The sequence below is a fragment of the Bombus huntii genome, chromosome 5, assembly GCF_024542735.1.
Source record: "Bombus huntii isolate Logan2020A chromosome 5, iyBomHunt1.1, whole genome shotgun sequence".
Taxonomy (NCBI): Eukaryota; Metazoa; Arthropoda; class Insecta; order Hymenoptera; family Apidae; genus Bombus; species Bombus huntii.
Window position 1 is genome coordinate 7,186,067 of NC_066242.1, and position 14,232 is coordinate 7,200,298.

The following is a 14,232-nucleotide window of genomic DNA, read 5'->3' on the forward strand; positions in this document are numbered from 1 at the left end:
ACGACTCGTTTCTTCCGCTAGAATTTAGGTTTAGAAGCCACGAAGCCCAATAAGATAGTTCTAATTGATTATATTCTTGCAGTTCGTGCAACAAACGATTCCTATACCTACTAAATGCCAATTTTGCAGGAATACAAAATTCTGATTTATTAATTATTCTCTGATCTTCATTAACTGTTACGTTTCATATTCAGACAGACCAGGCTTACTAGTATTTACGAACAAAAGAGTAGATGACTCATTTGTACATGTGACTATATATTTCCTCCAATAACGAAGCTACGTACGATCTATTTTTAAAACAGTAGCACATAAGGTGGCCCTGCTACGCTATAAATCAAACCTGCATCGTTCCTACCACTCAACGTTTTCGAACTGGACAGAACACAAAAGCCAAGTGTAGGAGCGAAGGAGGCAGAAAGTGATCTTTGATCGATCGCTCGTTCCGTTTCAATTCAGAAAATTGGCCTATTTTAAAGGGTCTCGAGAGCGATTCTTTTAATCATCCAGGGAGAAGGCTTGGACCGAGGGGGCAGCAAAGATGCAGCGAAGGAAACCGGCGAGGAGTTGAACCGAAAGGGAAATTATTCAAAGTGAAAAAAGAGGAAATACTTTTGCCAAGCCCTTGACACGGAGGAGCTCAAGTATGGAAAGCCACTTCAAAGCCACGGGCGCTAATTGGATTTACAACGAGTTAGTCTCTCCGTGGACGAAGTTTTGAGTAGCTGCGAAGCAGCGCGCCCCTACGCGTGCAAGTACGTGTCTTTTGTGACCGGATGCGTAGTTAAATCGACCGACAAGTGAACCGCGACCTTACTCTGCCCGTTTCTCCTTAAGACGCTATTTTCACGAAAATTATTAACGTTTTATCGGCCATCAAGCGGAGGTGGGGTCGAACTGTGTCCCAGAGGTGGGAATGTTTAGAGTTTGGTAAATAGCTTTCTCTTCGATAATGGACCCACGTTTGTGTATATTTTTATTATTAATGTATTGAAAATTAATATTTCTCTTATAGATCTGCAGTTTTTAACTTTGAATTTCAAACAGGCAGTAAACTTAAATTTCCGGAATCTACTTTATCAACCCTTCACCGTTCTATTGTATTTATAAAAGCTTACGTTAATCGCATAATAGCTATGATTATCTATCTTCTTGATAAATCTGGTTAGAATATTCATGAGATACCAAGAAATTAGACAACAATTAAGAAGTTATGTTACGTATTAACTAAATTAAGAATATTAACGATAAATAGCCTGAGAGCGTTTATGTATTCATGGAAAATCTAAAGCTGCAACAATATACAAAATGTACATAAAATATCAAACTGCATCAAACATGGAAAATAAAATACCTACTAATAGTTAGATACGCTATCCAATAAATGAAACAAATCTTCCTTTATATTCCATTCCTTTGCTTCCATTTCTAAAAACATGAATCTACATAGATACCCTTGGTCTAAAAATAAGAAATTAACTGCTCCGAAAACACATCCCCGAAGTCACTTCGAAGAACAGTGAAGATCCAACGGGAAATGGATTGAAATCGTTGGTGGCCGATAGAAAAACTCGCGGTCGAGAATTGATTTGTCGCGCGTCGAATTCCTGGCGAGGGTATTTCACACGCGTGGTTGTTCGGCACCCGTAGAGGCATGTGCTCCGCAAACCGTGCGACAAAGCCCGTTCCGTAAAGCGCAAAATGTAAAAAACGAAAGACCGATATATATTATCGTGCGCGGGGGCCATTCAGTTGAAACCAGTTTGTGGGCCAATTCTTTTTCCCAACACCACTCTTCTTCTGGCTGACGCGCGATTTACATAGATCTCGTCCTGCCGATCTGCATATCGGGTGTCGTTCAAATTAGCTTCGCTTCGAGGGGCCACCTCTTGTTCCCCCTTCCTTTCCTCGCCGCTGGAGAAGGGATAACCCCTCCAGGATGACGCGTCACTCGTTTCAAGCTGCGATTGGATGGATTTCTCGTTCCGGTGGTTGCATAAAAAGCAGTTAAATCATCATATTGCCCCTCAACCCTCTGTAGCAAGGGTACGATTTTAATTGCCGATTTCTGTGCCGATGATTAATGCCAATTTTCTTACAGAAGCATAATTTTCACATCTTGTAATCTGCAGCTTTTATGCCTTCTGCGTACCTCGACGCGTCGTTGAAATTAGCGACAAATTACGATCTACGTGTGACTGCATAATTGACGATATGTATTATTGAGTTAAACGTTTTACTCGATATCATATCTAATAAAGAAAACGTAACTCGTTTTTCGAAATTTCATACGACAGTATATTAATCACATCGATACGAAAATATCCGTTTCAGAACCTCGTAAACCATATTCGTCGTATCTTCGTATCTAGAACTTACGGAACTTACAAATGAATATTTTCCATTGTTATAGCTTCCAAATTCTATCGAAGATCGAATACGTTAATTAAGAAAATAGTCGACTGGTAGACAGACAAGGAACAACGCTTCATTAAAAATCGACAAAACTTACGAGGCAATCTAACGATTTTTGAAAAAACTTATTCATCCCTCTATCTTAACTCATCTCGAGTCATCTAATAAAGAATAACTTAATGGTAGACGGATTAACAGAAAAACAAAGGAAGCTAACCAAAATCCATTGGACTTGGATATCTGCGAAGTATATGTGTTCGATTCTCGTCAGATTCATCATGGTAACGGCAACAATGACTCCAGGTGATAAGTAATTAGAGCGAGCGTTCGCTACGCATCCAAGGTGAGTCTACTTAATCCTCCCCAGTCGGTCGTTTACAACCGGAAGCAAGCGGTCTGATTCACATTGGCCGAGTAATATCTACCACTCTAACCGGCCCCGACAACGACATTGTATCCGTATTCAAAATATACGGGCACACGTGTTATACTCGGCCGCGTTATTTCGAGCGTCCCGTTTCCTTGGGGGCTCGACGCGCGTCACTGGCCCTTTTTTCTTCCTCAAGGCACTTGTCTCCCCCTCGAATCGCAGCCACTTCGTCCGTTTTATGCGTTTCGGAAACTGAAAAACAACGACGGAGCGAAGATCCACGCCATCTCCCGGAAGCGAACACCACCGCTGAAAGTCGTTAAAGCTTCTGTGCCTGGTATCGGCTCGATCCATCCACTTCGTGGCGCTTTCCTTTGAATACCAAAACGTTTGAAGGGGTTGCTGGATGCTATACAATAATAATTTCTCGGAATTCAAAACTTAAGTCCCATTTGACACTAAAATTAGCGACGTGGAATTTGTCTTTTTATATATTATCGTAAATATGTAGCATATACATAGACGATTATAATTATAGCGATACGATGAGAATAAATGGTCGATATTAATTTTGTCAGAAATGTTTGAATGATTTTAGTAAGTGGTAATTCTAGTGTTGTTGTAAGAGCTTCTACGAGTTTGTAACCACTTACCGCTTGTTAGTGCACAGCTATGTGATGTAAACGAGCAAACGTAATATGTATGTATATACATACTTACAATATCGTGCAACTGCGTAGATAGCGCAGGCGGTACGATTTTGCAGGGATTAAAATATCGTAATCTCGAATGATAGACGCGTATACGTGTACGTGTTTAGTATGACAACTTGCGTTTTCTACCTATTAATGTTGACTCTTTCTAATTGGTAAAGAGGAAACAAAATTCTTGTCAATTGATATGAAAACTTTTTTATACTCAATAAAATTTCAGTACATGCAACTTTCATAGCATGTTATGGTTCACGCGTCAATCTCGTCACTATTTGAGCACCCATTGTTAAAGAATTAAGGCATATAACTTGCAGAGAAGCTCAATTATCCTCATCATTGATTCAGCAATTAATTAATCTAATAATCAAACAATGGCCAATAAATATCAATAACTGTCAACTATGAATTTCAATTCAAACTCATTGGCTCATAACTGAGGTAAAGTCCATTTTATGCTCGTCTAATTTAAAAAAAAGAAACCTATTAAATAGAAATTAACGTCTTACCATAACTATAGTGATCGTAAAGAAAAATATCATTGGAGATACTTTTATACTACTTGCTTTTGAACGCCAGCGTATCTCGAAAATTTCAGATTACATTATTCATTTTAGAATTTTACACTTGAGAGCCATACAGAACACATGAGCCGTATAGCCATAAACTGAAAGGTAGGAAAAGCGTTGATATTAAAAATACTATCTTTCCTAATTGTACTTGAAACTCGTCGTTAATTTCGAAGTATTTTTGAAAAATTGAAACTATGCAAGTAATTTATTTTCGAAGAAGTTGAAGCCTAATCACGATACTATGAATCCTGCATGTAAATTCACATCTTTAAAAATGTAACTAAGCGCAGATTTGTTTGTTCCTTCAATTAGTGCTGTTCTCAATAATGCAACATCCGCATTCAACTAATCGTGTATCCTGAGAAAATGACAAAAAGTAGAGTTGATCAACTTGACTTCTAAGAAGCTCTCGATGGAAGATATCGCCGCTTGCGCGTAAGAAAATAAGAGAAGAAAAATATAAAAAGAAGAACAACGAGTAGCAGAACAGTTTGAGCGAACAAAAGCAGCCAGTTGCTTTCCTCGCGGCGGGATCCCGTTAAGACAGCCGGATGCGGCTTGTTTTCGCGACGTTTTCGCGGCGCCGCTGGCCGCGCCGAAAGTGCAGAAAACCGTGGCCGCGCGAAAATAGCGGTAACTCGGTATAATGCGATGCAGTAGCGGATACGTTGTTACAGTAATGCGTTCGTATCGCGCGCATCTACGCACATGCGTGTCACGCGCGTCTCTTCTCTCCCTGAAGCTAGAACAATAGGTTCCCGCGACTGAAGGAACGAGCCCCGTACCGTCATCCCAGCGTCCGTCGTTTACTTGATGGCTTTGTGGGTTACAAGTGCAATTAAACTTCAGAAGCCTTACCAGCGGAATTAATCTAACCTAACGTTGCTACAGAATAAAAGAAAACAACAAAGAGTTTACGAACTGAAATGGTAAACAATATGGCGAAAAAAATGTTTTAAGCTATTCTTTTGATGGGGAAGAATATAAATCCTTTTACCCCTAATAATATTTTCATCGTATTCGCGTAGAATATAGGCGTTCTTCGTGCAGAAGAAACACATTCTTTTACCATTTATTCTCTCTCTAAATCTGTACAGGTGGTAAAAAATGGATGTCCATAACGATACAATAATAAATAATGTAAATGACATAAATAACAGAAATCTTTAGCTCTGTCAATTGCATCGTTCGCTATCTCAACCCCTCAATTGCAATTAAACCGATTAATTAGCAGAAAATACCCAAAGTAAAATAAAGGTCCAATGCACTTCTTCTTATATACGCACGAAAGAAACAATTAACAAACGCGTATCAAACTCACTAATCTTGTATTTCTCACGTCATACGAAGACTACTAGATCACATCTAATCCTCATAATAACTACTATGTAATATGCTTAAACATAGAAGTTCAGCCTATCTTATTTTCTTCCCATCGGATCCAACAATTTCCATGCGAATATAGCGAACCTCATGGAAAAACGTGAGGCACGAAAGAAATATCTTTCAAGTGTCCCGCGAATTAGTATCGGGGCAGTGGCCACGTAGAGAGCAAGCAAGTTCACAGCTCGCAACCGGAAGCACGGTTCAAGTGTTACTTATATCCCTTATCGGGACGCGGCGGTCGTTGCGACTCCATGAGACGGTTTGTGGCTCATTGTCCACGTCCGAAACGGACGGCGCAAGGCCGTATAAATATCGGGCCAAGCGTATCGCGCATGCATATCGCTAGTTTCCCCGCGGCTACTCTCTCTTTCTCTCCATCCTCGTTTTCTTGGAGTAAACGTTAGCCGAGGTTACAGACAGTCGAGTAGCTGCTACCACTACCATAGACACCGCTACCGACTACCACCAACCGTGTACCAAGTAATTGGTACAACTGTGCCGGACCTAGACATGGACAAAGTGGGAAAAAAAGTACCGCTATTGATGAGAGAAATACATTGAACGTTAATTCGAAACTGTTACCAACTGATTTCAAGGAACTGTAGCCTCCGAATAGAAGGGAACGCGGTGAGCTATTTACCGAACGTTTCACGCTAATTACCGTGTACCAACCCGATACGAGTACTATCAAATAAGACGACGTGTGTAAATAAGACAAAAATATCGCATGACAATTGTTAAATTTAATCGAGGTATCAAGAAAAGTTAGAAGTTGAATTAAAATAGGGCTAGTGCCATGTTTCTTCTCAAAGCAATGACTAATTCGTATTTCGTAATCGTATGCGTCCTATATACAAATGTACATTTGGTGAATATCCACAGGGTTTGTTAACACGTTGAAATCATGAGGGGTACTAACGATTAACACTAGTCAGTGATACCCGTTACATTAAAAGAAATATTCATATTTCTAAAATTCCAAATGATTTCAGGCAATGTGCTAAATGTATCATATAAAATGTATTTAATTAATGCTATTTTCTAACTAAAGTAGGTATTAAAATTGTCTATAACAGTGTACCATGCAGGAGCGAGCACTGTAGACAAGTCATACAAAATTTCACCAGTCAACGTGTTAAGCCAGGTGAAAGACAAAGGCGTCTGAAGAACGGTGGTGCCTCGAATTTCAAGAGTTATCATTCTGTCCATCTGTAGGTCCCGCTAATTTCTCCGCACGCCGGCATGGCACCCCGCGTTTCTTTCGTTCTCAACGTTATCATCATCGGTCTTTACGAGCGCATTTGCATCGGCCCGGAACCGCTTCTGAGTCGAGCACGACTCGCTAAGAAGAACAGGAAGAAGAAGGGGACGTGGAACGTACGAGGGAAACGCGAAAGAAGAGGACGAAAAAGAAACGAAACAAGTGGAGAGCGGGGAAGGGGAGGACGTGCGAACGGCGTTGCTTAATAACCCGTATACCGATTCGCGTATGCTTGCGATCGCTCTTCTATGTATATGTGTATGTGTTGGTGTTCGCGCGCGCATGTTCACTCACCACGACTTGCAAGACGAGTAAACGCGGTTATACTATACGCGTCGCGCTCACCAAGACGTCTGGCGTCGGCGCATAATGCGAGCGGCACGTAATTTCGTCGATTCTAATTGCGATGAGTTACAATTAGAAAGCGCACTAATTGAAAGCGTTTCGCAATGCGCGATGGCGCAAAAGTTCGCGGATCTTCGCGAGCCGTGTGATTTACTGGCTCGACGTGGGATCCGACATTCGTTGCGAGGCCGTGCCTTCACTTCGAAACGCTTCGATTTCGACGTCGATCGTTCCTTTATGGAAAATACTATCCTACTGAATTTTAGGTCATCGAAGATTCAACTTTTCAATTTTTTTTCAAGTTCATATGACTTCAAATGGATGTTATATTTCAATAAATGGTATTGAAATATATGAGATAATTTTTAAATATTTGATTTTAATTAACATTATAATTTTACTGTCTCTGTATGTTCCTCCGTTTTCATGAGTATAGTATTCCAAAAAGGAAATCCGAAGAGGTATAAAGACGAAGGAGAAGCGAAGAGAACAGCAGGACTAAAAAGAAGGTTAGGATTTTAAGTCATCTAGAAAGTATGATTAATCCTTTAGCTACCATGCAACTATATACAGTGAGTGTCATTGGTGTAGAACAGTGCATACGAGCCTGCTAATCCATCTCATATTTCTATAAAACATTTATAACAGATTTTGATAATATTTAATGTATTACACATACCCATTTATCTATAAAAAGTATTGAAAATGTTTGTTCCGAAATTTTTTTATAGGTAATTATGACATAAAATAACTAGAATAACGGCAGCGACCTCTCAAAAAGCATTTCGCATCCTTTTTAGGAATCTTGGCTCGCGATATAGGTTATGAGTACACATAAACGAAATACATTATTGATATCTGTATATACTTAAAACAAAAACACACGCCTCCCTCTAGTTATATAATCTTCCATATCAAAATCTCAAAATTATAATAATATCCTCAATATATATAACACCTAACTGACATATTCTATACAGTATGCAATCATTTTGCTCGCAGTGACAATCATAGTAAATGAAACATCGTCTATAAAAAATATTCATATCCAAAGTATCCAATACCTAGGAAAATGATGATAAATATAAAAGAAAAAAAAAAAGAATCAAAGTAAAAATAAGTGACAATCATACCGGAATCTTGAGTCAGGAAGGATGACGTTCGGGAGAGGTGTCCCAGGTAAAGAGGCACATTTTTTCGAAGCGGATTCGTTCGAGTCGTATTAAACCCACTGAGCGCTCGGAAACGCGAGAAACGTCGATGTGCGTATGTGTTCATTTGTATTAAATTAGTTTCTATTCGATTGGTCTCAATGCAACGCTTCCGCAGAGACTCTACCGCGGCGCAGGCACGCACACACCGAACGAGAGCCTACTTAAAGGCTTGTACGCAAGTATCCGTTTAATGCTCGCCTCTAGTGGCACACCATCGAACCACGCTGTAGTTCCACGTGCGTGTATGTATATATATTTATACATACGTGTGTAACACTGGATATTACCGACACTGTACTTGCGCGTACTTAGCGTACACTCACGGCCGATGCACAGATAACTTCACCGTGTACACCGTAGAAACGAGAGTTACGTCGAGGCGTTCGAGGATCGCTTTGCTTTACGACCGTTTACGTGCACCCGGAGAATTCCGTGGCGGTGCGTGCTGTTGCACGTGCACGCTAACCTAGAGCCTCTTTTCTCTTTCTTCCTTTTTCTTCGGACCTCTCGTTAGAGGGGGTTTCAACGCGGAAACTTCGCGCGCAACTTTCGATCGGTCGCGATCGTGTACGGCAATTAACACGTTCGGTGCGGAGTCGATACATGTATCGAGAAGCAAGATGCCCTCTAGTTCGATACATGTATCGATATCATTCTTTCTTTTTGTTATTTTTCAACAATCTGACGTGTGTTTTAACTTCTTTCAAGAAAAAGCAATTAAATACAATTCTTTTTTATTGTTTCGTCGCTTAAAATAAGAATTATAAGAATTCTACCACATTGAATGTTTTAAGCGAGATTCGATATCTCGCATTCTTCCGGATATCGACGTTATGTGGGATTAGCTGAAACGTGAACTGGTTAGACGTTTCTTTCGAACGACTTCCGAAGCAATCTCGCGGTCGTTAGAAAACATTTTCTCAGTGGGAGACGTAATGATAGTGTTCGTTGCAAATCTGCAATTTTCTGCGTAGTTAAGTCGGAGGCCTTACACTTGACGCGGTAATAGATCGTGGTTACTAAATTATTTACGAAAATTCCGTATGTGTTAAATATTCTCTATAACCTTTTGTTTTCAGCTTGAGCAACTGGTGATCTTCCACTTCGTTTTAACACAGTTCAGGTAAGTGTCGGAGATTTTTCGAAGAGAGATGTTTCGTAAAAGGTATATGTATCTAAACGATCGGAGGGAACGAATTTATAGGGAGTTTTAGTGACAAAAAATCATTCGGTCCAACGAGTGGCACGTGGACACTGATAAAAAATAATTTAAGGGACGGTTTCGAGGCGTTTAATCGCATGCTATCTGACCGGATGAACGAGGAGAACCAGTGCAGGTTGTTCCAAATGAAGTAACAATTGTGACGTATGACCGTACCGATTACGAAAGTTCGATATTCCAGGGACTTTTGCGCGCCGCTAACTGTTACCGATTGCAGTAAATTCTACGAGCGATGCCCACACGACGCCACAATAAATTTCCGCGAGCGCGTACGTTCGTGAATCACGTGCCGCAGCTGGTATTGTCTAGAAAGAAGAAACTCGGTCTGCCGTGACGCGATTGCACGGTGTTGCGATAAATTTTCCATCGCATCGCGATGTCCTTCCGAACCAAGAAATACAATTTTCCGATTTCCCGACAGGAAATCATGCCGTCAATCAACTCAACAATAATCAACTCATCACGATCGATTCGTTCTCTCCATAATCGCTCTTTCTATACATAAAAATGGCGGCTATGTAAGTAGTACAAATTAATCCTCTTCTCATTTTATTTGTTTGCCATTCTGCTATTGTACTCCATTGTTATATTATTGCATTGATACGAAGTATATTTATAAGAATTATTAATCTTTACTATGATCTTCGTAGTAGCGTTTCTGAAAAACAATCTATATTTATAGGATACACAGAAGTCTATATAGTAATGGAATTTTTAGAACTGCTACTTCCGCAACATCAAGGTCGAATTGTATAGACTACTCAATTCTTATCTCTCCCTAAAAGAAAACAGAGAAATTGACATTGTAATATAAACTTAAAATCCTTGTATCTTTGAAATCCATCGCGAGCTAGTAATAAGGTTTTTAGAACCGCAACTTCCGCCAAATGAAATAACTTTTCCTTAACTAACCAAGGTTGAATCACATTACTGAATTCTTAATCCCTCCTCTTTTTTTCCAGAAAAAAAAGAAACCAACATTGTTTCTCAAAAAATGTAAAAGTTTAGTCTACCGTCCCAACCACGTATCCAAACAGCGGTCTTAACCTCAAATCGAATCACCGTTGACGCACTTCGGAGCAATGTTACGGATGCTAATTAACGTTTCGCAAGTTTCCGCGACAACGGCGATGCAGGTGTAATGCGTAAGTGCCTAATGCGCGGAAGTTCGGCGCAGACGGACTCTCGGTTAGAATTGAAGGAACTTTTCGGCGAAACGATAAACCGATTTGCCAGGCTGACGTTAGTTAGCCAGACACGGGACAGCCATATTCGCGCTTCGGCCATTATCCTGTTTCGGACGCGACTGTAATTAAGCCTGTTTCCGGGGATTAGCGCTCGCCCGCACGCGCGTTCACTCTCTTGCTCTCACTCCAGGACTGTTCCCTGGCTTGAGTTCTCTTTCTTTTTGGTCGGAGTCCATTACAGCCCGGAACAACTACCGGTCGGAATAGTTTCGCGTACGAATGCGCGCGAAATCATGTCTCCTGTTCAACGCAAGACGACTCAATCCTGTTTTTATCATTTCGTAGGCTTCTTTCTTATACGCATTACAAGCCTTGAAAGCATAGCTAATGTTTTCCAGAATCTATGGTCTAAGCTATTTGCTACGTTCATGCTTTCGTTATTTGGTGGCAAATGTGCAGATTTTGTCGAAATACAGATTTCTTAGTAGTAGAGTTTATAAGTAGATATAAAAGTACTGATTTTTCAGACACCTTCTGAGTTTATCGATCGAAGCTTCAAATAGAAAACAGTTCGCTGCATTAATAATATTAAAAATATTTCATAGACAATACCTTCGGTTCATAGCCAATACCTCATCACATACGTAAAGGAAACTAACAAGCATGCGTTTTGATTTCAGAAACAAGTTACCAATGTTTGACATTATAATAACGTAACGTAATAGAAACAAGCATCGAGCATCTTCGTACTTTTACTCACTCCAAGGCAACAAATCTGAAACCTGTCTGAATAACAGGTTTGGAAGCTCTAGTGTCGAGCAAATTACAGAAGTATTTAACCGTCCAATAAAAGTAGTTTAACCGGCGAAGAAGTCTAATAACGGTCATTTGATGTAGTCAATAAAATGATCGAAGACCGTCCAGCGTCGAATTGTCTAGGTTTCCCACGTGTCACGGGTTGCTGCATTTCCTAGCAGCGGGTGGTTAAGTTGGTCCCGGTGCACCGCGATCGGCCAGTGGTTTCCATGAACGGGTCCCTCGGCGGAAAGACGACCGGCAGCCCCACACATTCTTCACAAATGGGCATCAGGGTTGTGTGTATCGATTGATGTCCGCGCCTTCCTCATTAGGAGGATCGGTCGATTTCGTAGGTGCTCTTTTGACGCGATCGCGGCTTGCGATCCGGTCCTAAAGTGGTGACGCAACGGTCGAACGAGACCCCAATAGGTCGAGATGAGAGCCATTGTATGGCAATCTTATAATTTAGACAATCACCGATCAATTGAATGGGCCTTTACTACTGCTATACATGCAGCGCCCGTACACCGGCGAGAGTGAATGATGAATGAATGAAGGGACAAGACCGAATGAATGGACAGATAGTTGGCTCCGCTTAAACGTTCGTAAATAACCGGCCGCTTCATTCAATTACTTTCAATCGCTTCGAGCCAATAGATACAATTTAGAAAAAAAAAGAGGAAAAATAAGAAAGGACGGAAAACAAGAGGCCGTGATGGACCGCGGTGAGTTCCGTGCAGCTACGCGCTGATTCCGACAGTGCATGTGCGACGTTGTAGGAAGCTGATTGTGAGGATCTGTGGGGATTTCGCTGTTGACAATAGTTGGTTTGATGATTACAAATATACCGTGATTTGATACTACTTTCTTGCAGTAGATATAGAAATTCGTGGAATGAAATAGGAAATTTGGAAGATACAGAGATTAGGATATAAAAATACGCGATTTGTTTAAAAGTCTAATTTTCATTTCGTAACGATCATTATTTTTATACTGTAGTGATTTTGATGAAGATTTTGATTAAAACCGTACGATATGGTAAAAATGTCTTGTTTTATCGCGCTGATTTTGATCAAAATGTAAATCAAAAGATAAAAATATTTTATTGACTAATCTGCACGCGACGTGTAACAGAAAAAGAAAGCAATCGATTTTATTTTTAATTCGTCCGGCACAAAAGTTCCGAAGAAGATGTTCGGTAGGTAGGTGCCAAGAAATATTTTACGATGTCAAAGATTTACGACGGTATTAAAAATAGCTGCATACTCCCGACAAGCGTGGTTTTTGTGCAATATGATTCGCATTTATTTGTATAAATTATACACGCCATATTATTATAATCATCGTCACGCGTGACTTTTACGTTGGCATCGATTAATAAAAATTCGTCGGTGTAGTATTTCCTTCTCGTGTAACGATTAAAATAAATTATTTGCTATTTCGAAACGTCGAAGGATGTTTTCACTGATGCTCAGTTCAAAGACAAATGCGAACCGACGTCCGTGTAAATACACAATCTACCGCGGACAACGTCGATAAGATAATTTGATCGAAAGTCCCGGTCGAGAGAAAATTACACCGATCAGCAGTGTCATTAACGAACCACTAGCTGACTTGGATCTAAGAAAACACGCAGTGTTCGGACTGAAGAAAATCTCATTGTCTAATAAAAATCCTCACCCAAATATGTGTTTTTCGGTTTACGAATTTTCTTTTATTAAAGGGGATAAATGAAAATTTTGATATTTTACGTATCTATTACGATATTTTTTCTTTGGAAAAGGAAAATTATGATACTTTGATGGAATTATTTTAAAGCGTGACCTAGATACATTGCCAATTTTTCCTTCCATCCAATGACTCTTATTTTGATTTTCTTAAGGTTAGATTTCTAATTTCTCTAATTAATTAGTCGTTTAATTAATAAATTTCCATTCTTTGACTGATTAAAAGTCAAAATTTTGACAATTTATATGTCGACATTGAATCTACGCTGTACTAATAATAAAGTATAATAAAATTCCATCGTGTTGCAACTTCGACCATTGCCACTTCAACCACTTCAACCACTTGCAATTAATCGTTGGATCACGTCACTCGCGAAGAAGACGTCGATCAGAATCTCTGCTATCTCGATAGAAAGGAGAGGGTAACTAATAATTAGAAAAGCCTAACGCTGTCAGGCACGCGATTTCGTCGCGTGGTTGATGGCCGAAAGAAATCTGGAAACGTGAAACTGAAAGGCAAACGAGTCTCTATGCCGACTTAATGGACACCGATTGGTACAGATGGCCTTAGACGGCTTTCATACGGCCACGAGACTTGCGCCACGTCACGTCCGGATGAATTTATATGCGTAAAATGAGATGGTCGGGGTCTTGATTGTCGATAGCGAGTTTCCTTTACCACTGCGCTCCGTTCCATCCAATCGATTTTCCTCTAAAAGTTCGATATTATCGATTACATTAATTGGCAAAGACTAATTATGTCGTCGTAGCAAACTCTTATCTTTTTGTGCCATTTTATTTATACTAAGGACAACCTATAATATAATTATGTTATACAATCGATCAATTTTATCGAAGTTAATCATTTGATTTCCGAAAAATTAAACAACTCGATTATACGTTTTAAGACTAAAATGATGAAATTTTCAGAAAATTGGGTTATCAGTTACATGAGATAAAAACGGAATATCGTTTATATTTGAATCGTTCAAAAACAACATCGATTAATTGCACAAATCGAGAAG

At 39.8% G+C, this 14,232-nt stretch overlaps 1 protein-coding gene and 1 long non-coding RNA gene across 5 annotated transcripts in view; one reads left to right on the top strand and one right to left on the bottom strand.

Annotated features, from left to right (window-relative positions):
* LOC126865811 (homeobox protein cut) overlaps positions 1 to 14,232 on the bottom strand; it is a 159,691-nt gene that overhangs the window by 131,798 nt on the left and 13,661 nt on the right. The gene's annotated exons all lie outside the window — the stretch shown is intronic.
* LOC126865828 (uncharacterized) lies at positions 4,500 to 7,750 on the top strand. Its single transcript, XR_007689694.1, has 3 exons — positions 4,500 to 6,080; positions 6,530 to 6,597; positions 6,669 to 7,750. It is a non-coding gene; the product is annotated as an uncharacterized LOC126865828 (long non-coding RNA).